The sequence below is a fragment of the Mesitornis unicolor genome, unplaced genomic scaffold (assembly GCF_000695765.1).
Source record: "Mesitornis unicolor isolate BGI_N332 unplaced genomic scaffold, ASM69576v1 scaffold12835, whole genome shotgun sequence".
In the NCBI taxonomy this organism is placed as follows: domain Eukaryota; kingdom Metazoa; phylum Chordata; class Aves; order Mesitornithiformes; family Mesitornithidae; genus Mesitornis; species Mesitornis unicolor.
Window position 1 is genome coordinate 109,321 of NW_010183615.1, and position 17,008 is coordinate 126,328.

Consider the following 17,008-nt stretch of genomic DNA (forward strand, 5'->3'; position numbering starts at 1 on the left):
ACAGAGCTGCTTTTCGCTATACCTTATGCATTAGCCAAGCTCTTAAACCAATTAAAGAAAACCCCAGAGCTTTTAAAATATGCAGTCTGGTCAGACAAATGAGAGATTTGCATGGGGAGATTCAGAGGCCAGCTGGGAAGGTGGCCCTCTGCTCCCTCCAGTGTTAAATCTTTCTCCTTCCCACTCAAATCAGATAGCAAGCCCTGCCTTTTGCCAAGTAGATTTTACCAGGTTCCTAAGACAGTAAGACCTAAAGCCATCTTGGTACGGCAGTGAAGGAGCACATGATGCTCTTTCTTAATAAGTGCAGGAATTATGTTAGTGGGAGGTAAAAAACACATTAGATCTGTCCTGAAGGGAGGTATTTGATCATAAATGCTTCCATCAGGCTTGTGTACAACATCAAAGCTGGGGAAGCAGACCTGGGATATGGGTGACTCAGGAGATGCTGCTTATCTAGAGATGAAGAGTACGGCAGCAGGTGCAGCAGGAGGCCAGAGCTTTGCCCTCTGCAAAGCACAGGGGTGGTGCCTGGGATGTCCCCTTGCCCAAAATGGTCCTACAGCTTGTGAGCATGCTTGTCTCCTCAGCTCACTTGTTTTTCCAATGTGTTGGCAACCTGGGCCTGCACCAGGTCCAGCTGGGAGGCAAGGGAGGGTAGCTTTAGGTGGGAACTGGGTGCTCAGGGCTCAGCAGGGCACTGGGGTGGGGGTCCCAGGTGGGGCTGGTCAGGGCTGTGATGGCCCATGGCTGCCCCAAGGCTCTGACATTCACCTTGGGAAAACCATGAGAGCCAGCTGGGCTGCAGGAATGAACTCTGCAGAGGTGCTCCTGCAAACCCCACCTTAGCTCCTGCCTGCAGCATTTCACATCTAAACATAGTTGAGAATGCCACCAACATTTTGTCTCCCTCCAGGTGTCCATATGTTCCTTCTGAAGAGGCTGAAAGGACTGTGTAGAGCCAGAGTTGTAGTGTGGACATCACCTCTTGCAGATGGGAAGCTCTCAGTGCTGTGGCAAAGAGCAGTGGTTGCAGACACACAGGTCAGACTGCTAGACATAAGATGTAGGGTCAACTGATTTTTTCCCAGGCTGAATTTGGACTAGTCGTACTAAAAACAAATAAAAAAATGTGCATGTACACATCATGCTCACCTCCCCTCCCACACACACACTGCTGCTTCCTACCAAGGAAATGAGCAGACCATTTCCCCCATCCAGTGCACAGGCGAGGAGGGACGTAGGTTGCACTCTCTGTAGGGTTTCATTAAAACACTGCCCTGAAGGAAAGTCCTGCAGCTCTCTGAAATTTGCTCTCAGGATGTTTGAACATGCTGAAGAGCTTGCTGGCCTCATTCTGCTTGATGCACGAGATTATTACATCCTTCGCGTCTATGTTTCTGAGGAAGGCCAGCAGAGCTAAATGCCAGTTACCGTATTCCCACATGCAGGCCAGGAGTAAGTGTGACACATGGAGGACATACCACATAAAAGATGGCTTTGGTTAGGGGTCACCAGAGAGGGCTGCAGGGGATACTGCAGGGCCTACCAGTTCCTGACACCTAAAGTACACTGGCTAGGGTGGTGGTGACAAATAAGCTGGGGGACCGGTAAGGTTTCAGTCTCTACTGCTGCTGCCCTTGGTAAAAATGCAATGGAACTGAGTTAGGGTTTCTGATTTTTTCTGAATAAGGGCTTAAACACAATTTAAGAGTAACCCTTTCCCCAGAAGGGACACTTTAATGTGATTGCCACTAGAAACGTGAAATGAAATGTGAGGATGGAGTTATTCTCAACACTGCTTTCTAAAATGGGTCCCTATGGACCTGTTTATGTATATAGCAAATACATTGAAAAAAGCCTTTGAAAAGAAAAGAGAATGGAGAGTACTTGCATGAAGCCCCAGAACAGGACATGTAAGCATCAATATGTCATCTATCAGGATTAGGGACCACTTGGTTGAAAAAGGGAGACACTGTCTTGAAATACAGAATAGTCATCTTATGAAAGGAGATCAGCTGGCAGTGTGTATTTATTCTGTCCAAGCCACTGCACACATTACTGTACTTTTTTTTTTTTGTTTGGTTAGATTTCTATTACATATTTATCTTTAAGATACATGCCTTTTTCTTTCCTTTCTTTGTCGCATTCATGCATGCATTTTTATGATGATTAAATCTTATCTTGGAAGGTCTCTCTCTCTCTCTCTCCTATAAGACATGTTGTTCAGTTCTTAAGGGAATAGACATAAACTTTGTATTTTTCTGTCTGGAGAGATAAAACCTACAGGAAGAAGCCTTTAGATCAAAAATCCTCTCAGTCCCTTTTCTTCCTTTGATTTTCAAAACCTTGTCCTTTGTGCCCTTTGACTCTGAAGTTCCCACTGGTTCACTGCGTTGGTTATTTTTCATTATTGCTTTCTGAATTTCTCTGACTGTCATAATCATCTCTGCGGTTGTCGCATTATCACTGGCATGGATGAACATTTCCAAAGCCCTATGTGGATTTGCTACTGCACCACAGCCAACTGAGTCATTCCCTCTGCCCCAGTTTCCTTATCAGTTGCTGCTTTTGGTTCAAGTTAAGCATCTATTTGAGACTCTCTCTCCATCTCATTGTCATTCAAAGCCACAGGGAAACCATTTAAACTAATATTTTCCTACATCCATATTTGAAAATTTGTTTCAAGCTATTACCAAGCTGTAGCTGAGATTATTATCCTTTATTCTGCAACCTTTAATGAAATTAACTGTCCCAACTTGCAAGAGCTGTTGATATCTGTGCTTTTGGAAATGTAAATTACTGACACGATGTCGTGGTTTAGGGCTGGGCCGGCCACTAAATCCTGGACAGACGCTCTCTGTTAACCCCTCTCCCCTCCCCAGAAGGGAAGAGAAAAGAGAATAAGGGAGAGAGACTTTACGGGTTGGAAAATAAACTAACAGATTTAATGAAACAATAATACTAATACTACAGAATAATATTGTAAATATGAAAATAATGAAATATATACAAATAAGTACAAATATATATACAAAACCAATATAAAATCCTCCCCCCACCCTTCCCCCCAATGACGAATACGTCACCAGAGGCAGATCAGCGGCAGACGAACGAGCAGGATTCTGCTCAGGCCTCGGCCTCTGCAGGATCGAGACGGACGGAAGGATCGAGATGGAAGGAACGGTGGAAAACAAGGCAAAAAGGCAAAACAGCGAAGACCCTCGTGATCTCTCGGTTTTATCCCGAGTATGACGTATGTGGGATGGAATACCTCGTTGGTCAGTTTTGGGTCTGCTTCTCCCCCCCGTAGGCGCAGACACAGCACCCAGGATGAGACAACTGACCTTGAGCATATCTTCTAGCAGCGCTGTTTGGGAAAACATGCTGCCAGTTTTCAGCAAGTTCAGTCACTTAAAAGAGACTGAGCTGAAAAGTAAAATCACTAAATAGAAAATTAGTTCTATTTAGCTCAAACCAGGACACACGACTTACTTCTGTTTAGAGTATAACAAAACATGGGAACAAGACTCTTAGGGCTTTCAAATAGGGAACCTGCATTATTGGTGACACCAAGTATGCCAATAACTTGAGAACTCTGTGTGTCTCCAGCTCAAATAGTTTTGCTTTGAGATGCGTGTTTACCTGCATCGATTTCCAAGCTCCATGAAACCCAAACTATTTCTCTTAGGAAAGGTGAAGAACAGAATTAAGATATTTGCACATCAAATAATGATTTTTTTACAAGGACATTCAACTACTAGTGACTGGCAAGCCATGCAATAGCTACTTGGTGCAAAGGGTCAATCCTTGGCATCTTTTCCACCTGTGTCAGGTGAAATAGTCTGTTTCCCTTACCTAGACTTGCATGTGTCCTTCTTGATTGCAGAGGGCTTCTTGCAATAGTAAATGCATCTTCTTTATAGCTGGGATGATTTCAGAGCCATAGCAAGTCCCTTGGACGAAGCAGATGTGGCCTCTTTAGCTGATGAGTGTGGAGGGGAACCAGGGAGGAGAAATCAAAGGTGCACATTGGTCAGTTGGTCAGTTTTAGTAGAGTACAAAACAAACCTGTCAGTTATGTTCTTACTACATGCAGATGACACAATAAATTCAGAATTAACCTTACCAACACAGATTTTGCAGTTTGAGTTGTGTGGGCACAACCGTGGGCCTTTTCAGATCTAAAGAAGGCCTAATTCTTGCTATCATCTAGGCAATGAAAAAATTCTGGCAATTAAGGAGTGGGAGAGTGTCGCAATATTACTGAGAAAGGACTAATTAGAAAGGCTCAGTTAAAACACTTCGACAACAGAGCCATCAGAGCCAGCTGTAAATACAAGTCAGGAAGCCTGGGACGGACTCTGCACTGCCCTGCAGCCTGGGTACTCATTTAAATCCCGAAGAAGTAAGGGCCAAGCATTACCAACTCAGCATGATGGTGTTTTTCTCCCATTATTGCCTTGCCATAAATAGCTAGTAGCCTACTAGACAAGCCAAAATCTGGTCTACTGCATTGATCCCTACAGAGCTATCACTGTTGAACTGGGTTTTTGTCAGAAATGTAACCCCCGTTAGGCTCCTGGTTTAGCGCCGATTGAAGCTGTGGCAGAGGGGGGGGAAGCTTGCCCCAGATGCTGTCAGGTTATAAGTGTGAGCACCATGACATTAAAGGATAAGAAAATGTTTGATTATGTTTGTTCCATTTGATCTTTCCTCCAGTAATGCAAATAACAGAAATGCAGCTCAGCAGCCTCTTGATCTCAACACAGACCACATGCTGATAAAAGATAATTATTCCCAGTGTTTGGGTTAGGGAACAGTGGTAAATGTCATCAGGGACATTTTTAGCACGTACCAAAGTTCTCAAGATTATTTAACCGCATTGTTTGAGGCTCTTACTGAGACTTCTATGCTGAGAAACAGGACCTGTACAATGTACGTACTGTTGAGGACACTTCACAGTTCAATAATAGGGTGGGGATTTATTTTTTTTCTTCTTTTTTCAAAGAGACTGATTTGCTTCGATAATAAAAGACCTGCAGGTGAGCTGGACAGTTTCCATCAGCAAAATGGCCCTGCAGGGAGAGCATCCATCATCCATAGATGAATATGCAATGGCAGCGCAAGCTGATTTTTCAAATATTAATTAAGCAAGTCACTGGTCAGCCAGCCATGTACAGAGTTTTCATGGTCTGTGGAGAAGCCAGGCTGCATGAAAGTACTGAGAGCTCTTGGAGGACTATATATCCATTAACTCAAACAAGCTGAGGTTGAGGTTATGCTCCATAAAGATTGCACCAACCTCGTGATAATCTGGTTTCATACAGACAAGCAAATCTCAGGCATGAGGTTAGCCCTCAATGCTTCATCTTGAAAATTCATGGAGGGCTTATTTGCACTTGTCTGTCTTTATGCTCACAGCAGATTTTATGCTGATGTCTGACATCACTGGTTTAGTCTTGTATATATATGAGAAGATGACATGGGCAGCTGGTTTTAATTACCACAGTTCGTAGCCACCTCTCCATAAAGCAGAGATGTGCCTCTCTGAAACAGCTTCAGAAAACCTCTCTTCCTTCTTTCTGCTTCCTTACCCTGACTGACCATCCCACAGATTTATCTCTTCTCAGCTTCAGACTCAGAGCTATATAATCTTTTTTTCTTGTCCATTCCAGAAGTTAGGGTATTAAAGAAAATACTTGGTTATACACAGCAGTGCTTGTTCAGGCTCCTTCTGAGAAATGTGATGAGGTGAGTGGCTGGGGCTCAATGCAGATCTGATGAGAGATAATTCATCCCAGAAGAGCCCTGAACCTGGAGAAGGCAGGTGTGACTCCTCACAATGAAGAATAGCCTCGGGAGCATCAAAACCAGCAGCACAAGGACCATCAAGCTGCAAGCGAGGGAGAAAGCAGGCCCCACATCACATCTATGCCCCAAAAGCAGAATATTTCCACCTGCTCTCTGGCCCCTCTGCACACGTTGGAGTCATTAAATCATCCATCAAGACACCATCCTTTTGTGCACCGTGGGACAGCTGCCTGCCTGCCTGCCTGCCTGCCTGCCTCCCTCCCTCCCTCGCTCATTATTGGCCTTCTATGGTCCTTTTCAGCCCATTCAATGAAATATAAATAGCATTTCAGAAAAATGTGCACTCTCTTATAATACCTTCCTGACATCTTTCTGCTCTCATTCTGGATGCATAAAAAAAAGAGCTGTAATATCTTTCAGTGAGTTACTGAATCTTTTTTGAACCCTGATAGATGCTCAGTACAAGGTTTATTAAATACGAGGGATATAGGCATATGCATTAGCAAGGTCTAGCCAACTAAATTGTTGGGACAAATTGAGCAGGCAATCTTCTGCCTTACAAATCAATCTGTCTCCCAAAGTAAAGTGCTCCAGCCTCCTTTTTCTGCAAAGATATGTCCAAAGTATGGCTCAGGCCTTCCTGACCTTTTTTCGTTTCTTTCTTTTTTTTTTTTTAAATAAAGCTTTTGGGCACCACAGGGAGGATTCTCTTTTCTCTGCCTAAATGCTGTACAGCCAGCCGATGAATAGAGAGAGAAGGACTCAGAAATGCTGCCCAGGGTTTTACCGAAGCGTGACACAGCAGTAGTATCTCCTTCGTCTTCCTGGCTTAGAAAACAAATTAACACGGCGGTATTTGTGGATTTTGTCTCCCGGTTACTTGTTCACCACCATTCACCATTCAGACTCAGAGTTTATGTATATTTAAAGCAACCGACGTAAATTAACAACAAGGTTCAAGGGTGTTAAATAACCTCCACTAAAACTCCTTCCTCTCATTGGAGTCGTTTCTCACAATAAAAATATCTCAGCAAACACCTTGGTCTAACACTGTGCCCAGAAGACCAACGAAGTGGGGACTGAGCGACTTTTATCCATGAACTTCACCACCTGAAGGAAATGGGAGCCTCCCATTGCTTCTGGAAGAATGGGTAAGTGGAAATGCATTTTGGGGGCCCAAGAAAGTGGCTCTTTCAGTCTCAGAAAAGGTGACAGATGGAGACCCCAGCAGCAAATCTGTTACTCTTCACTGAATTCCTGTCACATAAAACAGGTACGTTCTGGAGATCCCCAGGCTCTGAACTGAACACAAACCAGCAGCTGCTTCTAGCAGCAATCAGATCCCAAGAAATGCCTTCCAGGAAGCAGAAATCATAATTATACAGCTGGGTATGCCCAAATCTTTGCCATGCATATCAGAGACATCTCTGTTTGCAGTCTGTGGGTGTGCTTTCTGTGCAATGGCGATGCTGCAGATCCCCAGCGGGGAGTCTGAATAATCCTTCCTCCAAGTGATAGTGGTGTTTGTGAAAGTCCAGATAAAGGATAATGTGCAAAACAGGGAATTTCATTTAATTTCTGATTAGGAGATGGACAGGCAGTAGACCAAAGTTCCTTTTGGGCTGGGGCAGAAGAGGAGCACAGCGTATAGGCAGGTTTCCCGTCAGTCCAGGAGCTCTAGCCACAATAAATAAAGTTGTTCATGCAGCTATCCAATGACCTGGGTATCTGGGTCTCTAGAAATTTCAGTCTCTCTGGTGTTTTTCTTCTATCCAAGCCTTTCCCCTTTTCACCTTTCGTAGTCCTCTGTAGCCAAATTCCTGCCCTGAGAGTCCTCCAGAAAGGAAGCCTCCTGCTCAAAAGCTCTGATGTGGAAACTGTGAAAGCTGATTGAGAAATTGTAATGATCTCATGTGGCAAGTTCCCGGGCACTTAGTGATGAGGAAGTAGAAAGAGGTAGAAAAGATACAGACTGTAATGTTCCTGTCCAGAAGTGACCATCTGCATCTGGGTGTCCCAGTGTTTGGTTCTCTGATCACCTCCTGACAGCTGGGTTTTGGCAAATGCTTAGCACTGACATTATGAAAATCAGATCCCACTGAAGCCTTTCAAGATGAGCAGCCAAAACCCAGAAGCATTGCTGTGGCACAAGTTGTATACAGAGACTAGGAACTATTGGATGTCAAATAAGTAAAGGAAAGTTGCCCATTTTTTTAGGAAATAAAAAGAAATTATTTCTTTTCCCTGAAGCTGGTGTCATCTCCAGCCCTTCAAAACTAGAGAACACTTTCTGTAGATGTATTTGGTGCATCATGCTATTTTAGGCTGTAATTCATGATGCAAAATTCATAATTCATGTGTCTACATAATTCCTTTGCTTTAATCCTATATCCAGCTGTTTCTTTTGATGACTCACAAAAATAACTACAGTCACCACAGATGAAGGTAAGCCTTTATCTGAAACTCTCTGACTATATTTATACGGCAACTGCTTGTGTTTACAAAGAGGTGACCCAGTCCTGATCACCAGCTGCTCTATGGGTTCCCAAGCTCCTACTTTGCCCATGCACAGCACCTAGGATGGCATCCTTGGTGCTCCCCTGCATCCCTGAGGTGGATCCACCTCACCAAAGGACTTCTTTATCATGGTGTCCTTGTTTTCCGCAGAGGATGCTAAACATTTCTACCTGGGATGCAGGAGAGAGGATGCTTTGGAGCACAACAGTTCCTCAATGCTTAGCTGTAGCTCTCAGGAGAGCATCAGGAAACAATGTCAGAGGGGTATTCCCTTGCCCTAGAGGTACGAGCTGTTGTGTGTCTTACACACTGCTGTCAAGCTGCTGTTCAGGCTCTCTGAACGTGGTTTTCACTCCCCTCCATGCAGCTGGTGAGCAAGTAGGCCATAGGAAAGCATGCTGATACACCAGGAAAGCTTACCTGAGATACCCTACCCAAGGGGTCACTGAAATCTGACCTGCTAATTGCCACTGCATATAAAGTAAATACATTATGGATTCTTTCCATTTTCACCTTTGCTTTGGGCTTTGCTTGCCTTCACAGAGTGTGGTCACTCATATGGCAACACTTGGCCTTCAGGGTCAGTCCTCAGCCTTTTCGGTGGTGCTCTCTGTCTCTCCACATCGACCATCCATGTTCAGAGCTTTCCCTCACATTGTAGCTCTCTCCTAAGATGCTTCTGGGAGAGAAGATAACCCCTCCAACAGAAGCCATACATCTGCTATATTGGCCCCAATGGTTCATTTTCTCTGTACACAGGTAGCTAAGGCTTTCCTCATTTCTTAAAGCTCCTCACTTCTGTTTGAGGCATTTGGGACATCCCACAAAGCAAGAAATACAGAAATGGGTGCTTTCAGCATTTTCCTAGACAAGCAGTGCGACATGCAGAATTACTGTCTGGTTTTGCCCAAGGAAGACTCCACATGTGCACATGTGTGCGCACATGTCCTGGCAGAAAAGACTCATATCTGGAAAGACATTTCTTCTATCACATTTACAGGGGAAGAAAAAAATGGAAGCAAATCCTTTTTCCCCTTGACTAAAGAAAAAAGATGTTATCTGCTAGTTTATCTATCTTCAATAGTTAATTCAAGAGCTTTCATGGGGTTTTTTTTGTCATTTCTTCAATACAAGGAGAAGGAAAGATTCAATATGTATTCGAAAGGACAATTAATCTTGAAAAACTTTATTTTGCGTTTCAAGAAGCAAGCCTTCTATTTGAGAAGCTTGACAGGATTGGTCTCCCTAAATTTTAAAAGTTAATTTTGGTGCTAATAAGTCATTTTTATGGCTGTTTGTACTTTTGTTTCTCTCACATATTAGATAAAGACAAATACAAATAAATGTGTTTGTTGACTTGAGTTGCTGCCCTGAGGACTGCAAGGGGCACTTTGCTGTCCATCCCAGAGCACAGTGGCCATGGCAGAGGTGTGGGGCTCTGTGTCAGGGCACCGGGCAGTGTGGGATCAGCTCCTCCAGCAAAATGTCTTTGCCAAGGTTTGCTGGGCTTGCTTGTGAGCTGCCCGGGCAGGATAGAGCCCCAGGAAGGGAGAGGGAAGATGAAGCCTTCCCTGCAGGGAAACTATGTGTTCAGGAGGGGATGGACCCTGCCGGCAGCGGAGAGGTTAAGCGGCAAAACAAGCCTGGAAGCTACAATCTCGGCAGAACAAGAGCTTATTGTTACCGCTCAATTTTAAAATATTGCCTGATTGTTTAGGAACTTTATTTCTTTGGTGATTCAGGCGCGAGCAGGGAAGGTGCTGTGGCCTGTTGAATGGCCTATCCATCACTCCTACCCAAGGGCTGGCACCACTGAACCTCATCTGCTGGTCCCCCTTGCGTTTCCACTGCACAGCCCCTCAGCTTCCCACCTGGTGCTGCCTGAAAGAGAGGAATAAGACCAAGCCCTTGCTAGGACTGTCCCTGGGATGAATTGTTTCCTGTGTTAGAAACAGGCTGGTCACTGCAGCGGGCATGGGGACAGGGCACGCTGAGCTCAAAGAGCAGTTGGTGGGGACCAACTCAAATTGTTGCCAAAAGGCCACATCTCTGCCTCCCCTAGAAAGGACAACCCATCCTTTGCATCCTCAAGCACCAAAATCCTCTGCTTCTCCTTACACAGTTTTCTCCCATTGTCTTCATGCTGTCACCCTCAGACAAAATCGAACTTTGCCTCCGTCTCTAGGTAGGAAATTTTGGCTGAGCTGAATCTGCAGCACCAATGAGCAGCAAATGCCATGTATTAGTTGCACTGGGGCAAAACCAGCAGAGGTTTCCCAAATAGCCTTGCTGTTTGTGTTGCAGCATAAGATTCTGCAATTCCCCTGTGCTGGGGATTTGGAAAGCCGTGCGCCTCACCAAAGCCAGGTCACACCCTGCAGGATCAGGCCCTGGACTGCATATAAATCAGTTACAGCTGCTTGAATTAAGAGAATTAATTAATAAGACTTTCCCATCCCCAGGAGGTTCAGACAGAGTGAGGCAGGTAGGGTACAGGCCAACGCTATTAATCCTGCATTTGTCCCAAGTGTGACGGGCTGCTGGGAACTGTTCTTCGTGCCCATACCGAGGGGAATCGCTGGGACAGAACAGACCTTATTCTCCCTGTTTGCAGGGAATGGCTCATGCAAGACATTAAATTTCCTGATGCCATCACTAAATCCCAGGATCCTCCTCATGAGTTATTCAGCACTTGTCGCTTCGGTCTTGCACACCTGTTTTATCATCCTTGCATCCACCTCTGTCTTTCAGAGATGAATATTTATTATCTTCATTGCAACAGTAGAATCAAATCCTCTGTTACTTTACTAATGCAGTTCCTTTCTTGAAGATAAGCATATACCTGTCTCCCAAAAAGATTAACTTCTGTTTCTCATTCCAGCATATTTCAGGAGTAAATTACAGCCTGGTTCAAAGCCTTACCACATCAGTAAGTGAAACAACATTTAACAGCTTCAGCTGGGGTGTGGGCATCTGAATATATCCCAGACCAAACGATACCTGGTGCTGCACTGCTGGCTGATGTTAGACAACACTGTCATAGGGCTATGTCTTTGGCCAGGTGCAAAAACGAGGGGGTTACCTCTGCATTTACCCTCCAGGGTGTGCTGGAAGAAGACACAGCGCATTACCAAATTGTCTGGGAGCCAGGGATGGCTGCCCACAGGAGCCTGCATCAGCAGGCTTCAGAAGCTGAAAGAGTGTAAAGATGGCTGGTGGAAATAGGCCTTCACTAACATGTTCAAGAGCCTGGAAAATGCCTATTTAATGTGCTAATGTGTCAGCAAGAGAATTACAAGTCCATTAATAAATGGGCAGCACCTATGAGTTCGCATCTCACCATACTGTAATCTTTTTCTTTTCCAATACACAGTATAAAATCGTGTCCCTACAGCATCTTGTGTGCCCTGATGTGCCATTAGCAAGACAAGATAATCTCAGCAGCACTAAGGTATTAATTTCCATCAGGAACTTGTCCAGCCAGGCAGTTACAGACATGCCTTCCCTCACTTCACTGCTTGGGAAGCCCAGCTTCAGCCCCATCCGGCAACACTGGGGTTCAAAGGAGCCACCTTTGGGATTCTGGACCCATAATGGGGCACACATGGCTCACATACCCTGGGGATGCTGACACCAGCAGGAAACATTGGTCCCCCAAGGCGACTTTCCTAGAGACTAGCCCCACTCAGCAGCACGAGTGGGAAGCCATTGGGTGCCTGGGGATGGTTCCCTTGAGGAGAAGCCACTTTTTTTGACCCTCGTGGAAGAACTGGATAGAGGGGACACCTCGCAGGGACATCAGGTGTGAGCTACTGCTCAGGTCCAGGCTGACCACAGCACCGCTGCTGGCTGTGTTTAATTTCAGTGCTCTGCATGGACAAAGTTATTAAATACACAAGACTTGTTTTTTTCTTTTCCAGCCAGGGTGATCTGAATGAATACTTGCCAGTCACTTGACTAATTAGCTTAATTCAGGAACCTGCCCATTGCTGAGCAGCCTCCTGAAGTATGGGAATTTGAAAATGATTCGGGTTTTATTAAAACCAAACCAAACCAATGAAGGCAACTGCTGCTTCCTTTCCTTTTTCCTTTTCCCCACAACTACAGTTTTGATACATGGCTGCAGCCAGCCTGTCATATTCAGCAAAAGTTGGGACTTGGACTGCTTTTTCCAACAAATTAGCTTGTCAGAAATACATTTGGGTCAAAATATTGCAATTAATTCTGCATGAGTTACTGCTGATGGTCTGGTTATATCTACCTTTTTACTGCAAGTCAGCTATAGAGGCACGCTAGATTGTTTTCCTCAGGCGACACAGGTTTAGTGACGGAAGGTCTGGGCCAAAACTTATGATTGAGGGGGAGAGTACCCAGACTGCTGCAAAATGGCATCTTTTTTTTGGGGGGGAGGGGAGACAGGGCATGAAAGCCACACAATTTCTAATAGAAAGGGAGAAATTAAAAAAAAAAAAATCACAAATTTTTTTTTTTGTTACAACTTTCTAGTTGTACAACTTTCTAGTTCTGGGCCCCTCAGTTCAAGAAGGACAGGGAATTGCTTGAAAGAGTCCAGTACAGAGCCACAAAGATGATGGAGGGAGTGGAGCATCTCCCTTATGAGGAGCGGCTGAGGGAGCTGGGTCTCTTTAGCTTGGAGGAGACTGAGGGGTGACCTCATTAATGTTTATAAATTTGTAAAGGGCGAGTGTCAGGAGGAAGGAGCCAGGCTCTTCTCAGTGATAGCCAATGACAGGACAAGAGGCAATGGGTGCAAGCTGGAGCAAAACATAACAGCCGGCGTTAAAAATAATAATGAAAATCTCAAGTCCAGCCTTAGAAGGGCTGCTTTACCTCATGCAATACTGTTTTTCTGGTTCCTCACACGCTATTTAGCGATTTGGTGCTGTCACCCACTCTTAGGAGTCCTCGTCATTTCATCTCTGTGTCTCAGCATGGCTGCAGGCATAAGATAGTTTTGATGGGGAGGTTCGTGATGCCCCAGCCTCCCCTCCAGCACACCCCTGCTGACCTGCCAGCCTCCGTCAGGATGCTTCCAGCTGTGATCTCCTCCATTCCCTCTCATCTTGATGCTGTCCACTGGAGCATCCGACACTGCTCAGATATAAATGTGCTGGTTTCAGCCTGGTTTGCTGGGGAAAAGGATCTGAAGCACTTGTACCCTGTGTGTGTGTGTGTGTGTGTGTGTATGCATTTGTGTGTGTGCATCCACCCGTGAGCTGTCAGATTTGATGAGAAGTTGGAGGTTTGGAAATGGAGAGCTCTTGGAGGTTTTATGAAGATCAGTGTGGAAGATTCAGTAAAGGTCCTCACTGAAGGAAGACTTTTCGCTGAAAACAACCTTATTGGATGCTGGAGAAGCCATCCACAAGCCAGACCATTTTAGTGCCTCAACCTCATTTTTCAGTGGAGCTCAGATTGTACTGGATACCAAAGAACCAAGCACGAAGTTTACAGGAAAGCCAGCTTTGCTGGGTTGCACTTTGACTATTTGGGATGGGTGAAATGGTGGCTACGTGTAAGGTATCACTGCACTCACTCTGGGCTGATGAAAAGGGGGAACCCAGGACTTTGAGAAAGGTCAGAGACTGACAGAGGGTATCGTGAGTCAAGCAATATGTGCAGGGGGACCAGTGCCAGTGAAAACCAGCCAAAATAATCCTACTGGCGCTCTTTAAATGTCATACTTCTGGCAGAGGAACCCTTCACATGTTTCCTTGCTCTCATCTCCAAGCTTTTCAAATGCACCAGGCTTCTGCTGCTTGGGGAAAGGGGGGAGCTGTGCCCTGGGAAAACCCTGTGGATGAGCCATTTTCCTCTGGGAAAGATGCAGCTTTGCACAACATACCGTGCCCGCATCTTCAGTGTCCTCATTTTAAGCATTTATGGAAAACTTTTTTTTTTTGAAGCCTGGCAGATTCCTGCAGTACTTTTCCTGACTTCTTCAGAAAACTACCCCAAAACCACAGACTCCCTGCTCATTGGAAGAGAATGAGGTCCCACAGGTCCAGCCTCCCACCTCTGCATGGCCTGCTGGTGGGACAGCAAAGATCTCCAGGGGGTCCTTGCCCCTTGGCAGGTGGGTGGGAAGGGGATATTACAAGGGAGAAGGGGATATTAAATCTGAGGCATTTCAAGAGAAACTGAGAGCATGCAGACACACCTTGTGAAAAAATGCAGCCTCTTATTAAAGACAAGACAACCAGCCTCCCTCCCCCTCGCGACAATCCAGAGGAGTCCCAAAACATAATCAGTTTAGGCTGAACACCATGTTGCCTACAAGATTAGAATTAGACTCACGAGGTTTCATCAAGGGAGACTTTAACTGCGGTGCTCAATCAGGCTGCAAAATCCTCTAGTGACAATGGAAATAAAGTCACTCAAGACACATCTTTAAGTGTCACAGGAAAGAAAGCCTGCCCTTGGTGTGTCCCTTGGCAAAATTATGTTAGGTGCCTCTTTTCCCACCTACCCTCTACAGGCACTGCTGTCTTGTGGCCTTGTCCCCAGGCTGAAGCTCAAGGCCAGCACCCTGCTTGGAACAGGCAGCAGAGGGTCCCCCAGCTTTGTGACTGTCACATAGGTCACATCTTATAGTAAATGGTCTATAAATAAGAAGCAAATAGGATAGGAGAGGGTTTGGGTGAGCCTCCCAATGTGAGGAGGCTTGTTTGGCTCATCCAAGACGGCATAACACCACAACAGCTACTGTTCTCCACATAGCACCTCCAGCAAGGTGGCTACGGTAAAGCTGAGAACTTCGCTGTTGAAAAATAACATCAGTTAAGAAGCTCCTGTACCTCCAACAGCAGCCTCTCTGCTTGGAGTAGGATGGCTAATGAAAGGCTTCCTTTGCCCTACATGCGTCCCTGCAAGCTAATCATTGCCAGACCAGCTCTGTTCTTCAGAGAACTTCAGGCCTCCCAGCTAGAAGTGAAAATAAAATGTAAATATATGTTATTAAGTGAGTCTGAAACTGTCCCCAGTTCTTTTTAACCTTGTTCTCATGAGACTGTTGCAGGACAGCACTCCCTGAATCAGCACTTTGAAATCACCTTGCTATGAAAATTCATGGCTCTTCCAACATCCACTTTACACCTGGTCCTGCCCTAACAAAATTGTGCTTTTGACATCATTCTCCTCTCACATTTCAGCCTAATTTCATACAGAAAGGGCTCCCATTTCAATCCTTTTACCTCTGCATAAGTCCCAAAGATGCATGCAGCAGCTGGAGTGACGAATAATCAGGCAACATCTTGTTTAGTCTCCTGTAGTAACCAGAGGTACCCAATCCAATTACACATCAGTCAGAAAAGTCATTACTTGCATTGCCTCTGAGCAGGTTGCAAGAACTTGGTAACAGGTAAAACTGACTTTCTGTTCACACAGGCCCTAGGTCCATGAGCACCCACCTAAATTTAGGTGCCTGTTCATCGAACTGAAATCACGTCTGTTTTGCTGCATGGTGTTTCGTTAATCAGGGAACTTGTGTAAGCCATGTTGATGTTTAATATTTAAATACAATTATCATCTAGGGAGGGAGGGAGTACTGAGGGAGTCTCATCCTGATCTAGCAAGCTCTGGGGAAAGCAATGACAGCTCAGCCAGCGGTAAACGACAAAAACTCTGTCCTACGAAAGTCTTCCAGAGTTTGCAGGGATTTTACCCTCAGCGGCACGCAGAGGTTTTGGAACTGTGTCTGAAGGGAAATCCTTTCCACTTGCAGCTCCTTCATGCTGCTGTCAGAAGAAGGGCTCTTTTCTAATGTCAGATGCTTAGTATGCCAAGCCTGCTTCTGACAGCTGAGATACCCCGAGGTCAGTAAGGGATAGATTTAAGAGATAGATTTATTTTTTCTTTCATAACTCTCAAGGAGAATGAAACAAGAAGGGGGTAAAATCTCACATTCATCGTATTATGCTTCTTAGATGAACGACTTTCACATGACAGTGAAGCTAATGGCATTTAATTGGCAACAAAGGGGAGAAAGGAGGGGGATATGGCAGTACAAGAGTGTCCTCCCATCTCCAACATCTTCCACTGCTGGTTGCTGCTCAGGATTAACAGCTTGTACCACTGTAGAGCTGGATGCATCGCAGCAGCCTCTGATCACTGCAGTCCAATGCAACGACAACCAAAAACCAGGCTGGCGTTCAGGGACATTTCATGCCCATGCCCCTCTCTTTCTGCCTCCCCCTGCCAGGAGAGGGTTTTGTTTCTCCTCCTTTTCATCCTTCCCTCTTTTAAGAGCTGACCAGTGGCCAGCTCATCTCAGCCATCTGCCAGAGAGGACAGGGATTTGTTCCGGGCAGTGGATCCCACCAGATTTCCATGCAAGCCTTCACATTCCTGTTACACGTGTGATGTGCCTGCATTACTGGGGACAACTGATGGGAGAGAAATGTCAGTAACAAGCACCCTGGGCAAGCAAAATGCAGTCCTGGGTAGGGCATAAAGACATCAGAGAATTTTGCAAATAAAATCATGGGGAACTTGCATGGTCATTTTGCAACCCAAAAGACAGTCATCACGTCCCTGCCTCTTTGCAAGAGAATGTCATTTTCCCTGCAAGTTGCGAGGTTTAATAAAAGAGTTCTCCATACTGAAAAAGGAATTGCTTCTGAAAAGTGGTAATGAAAGCCCAGAGTGCAAGCTCTTT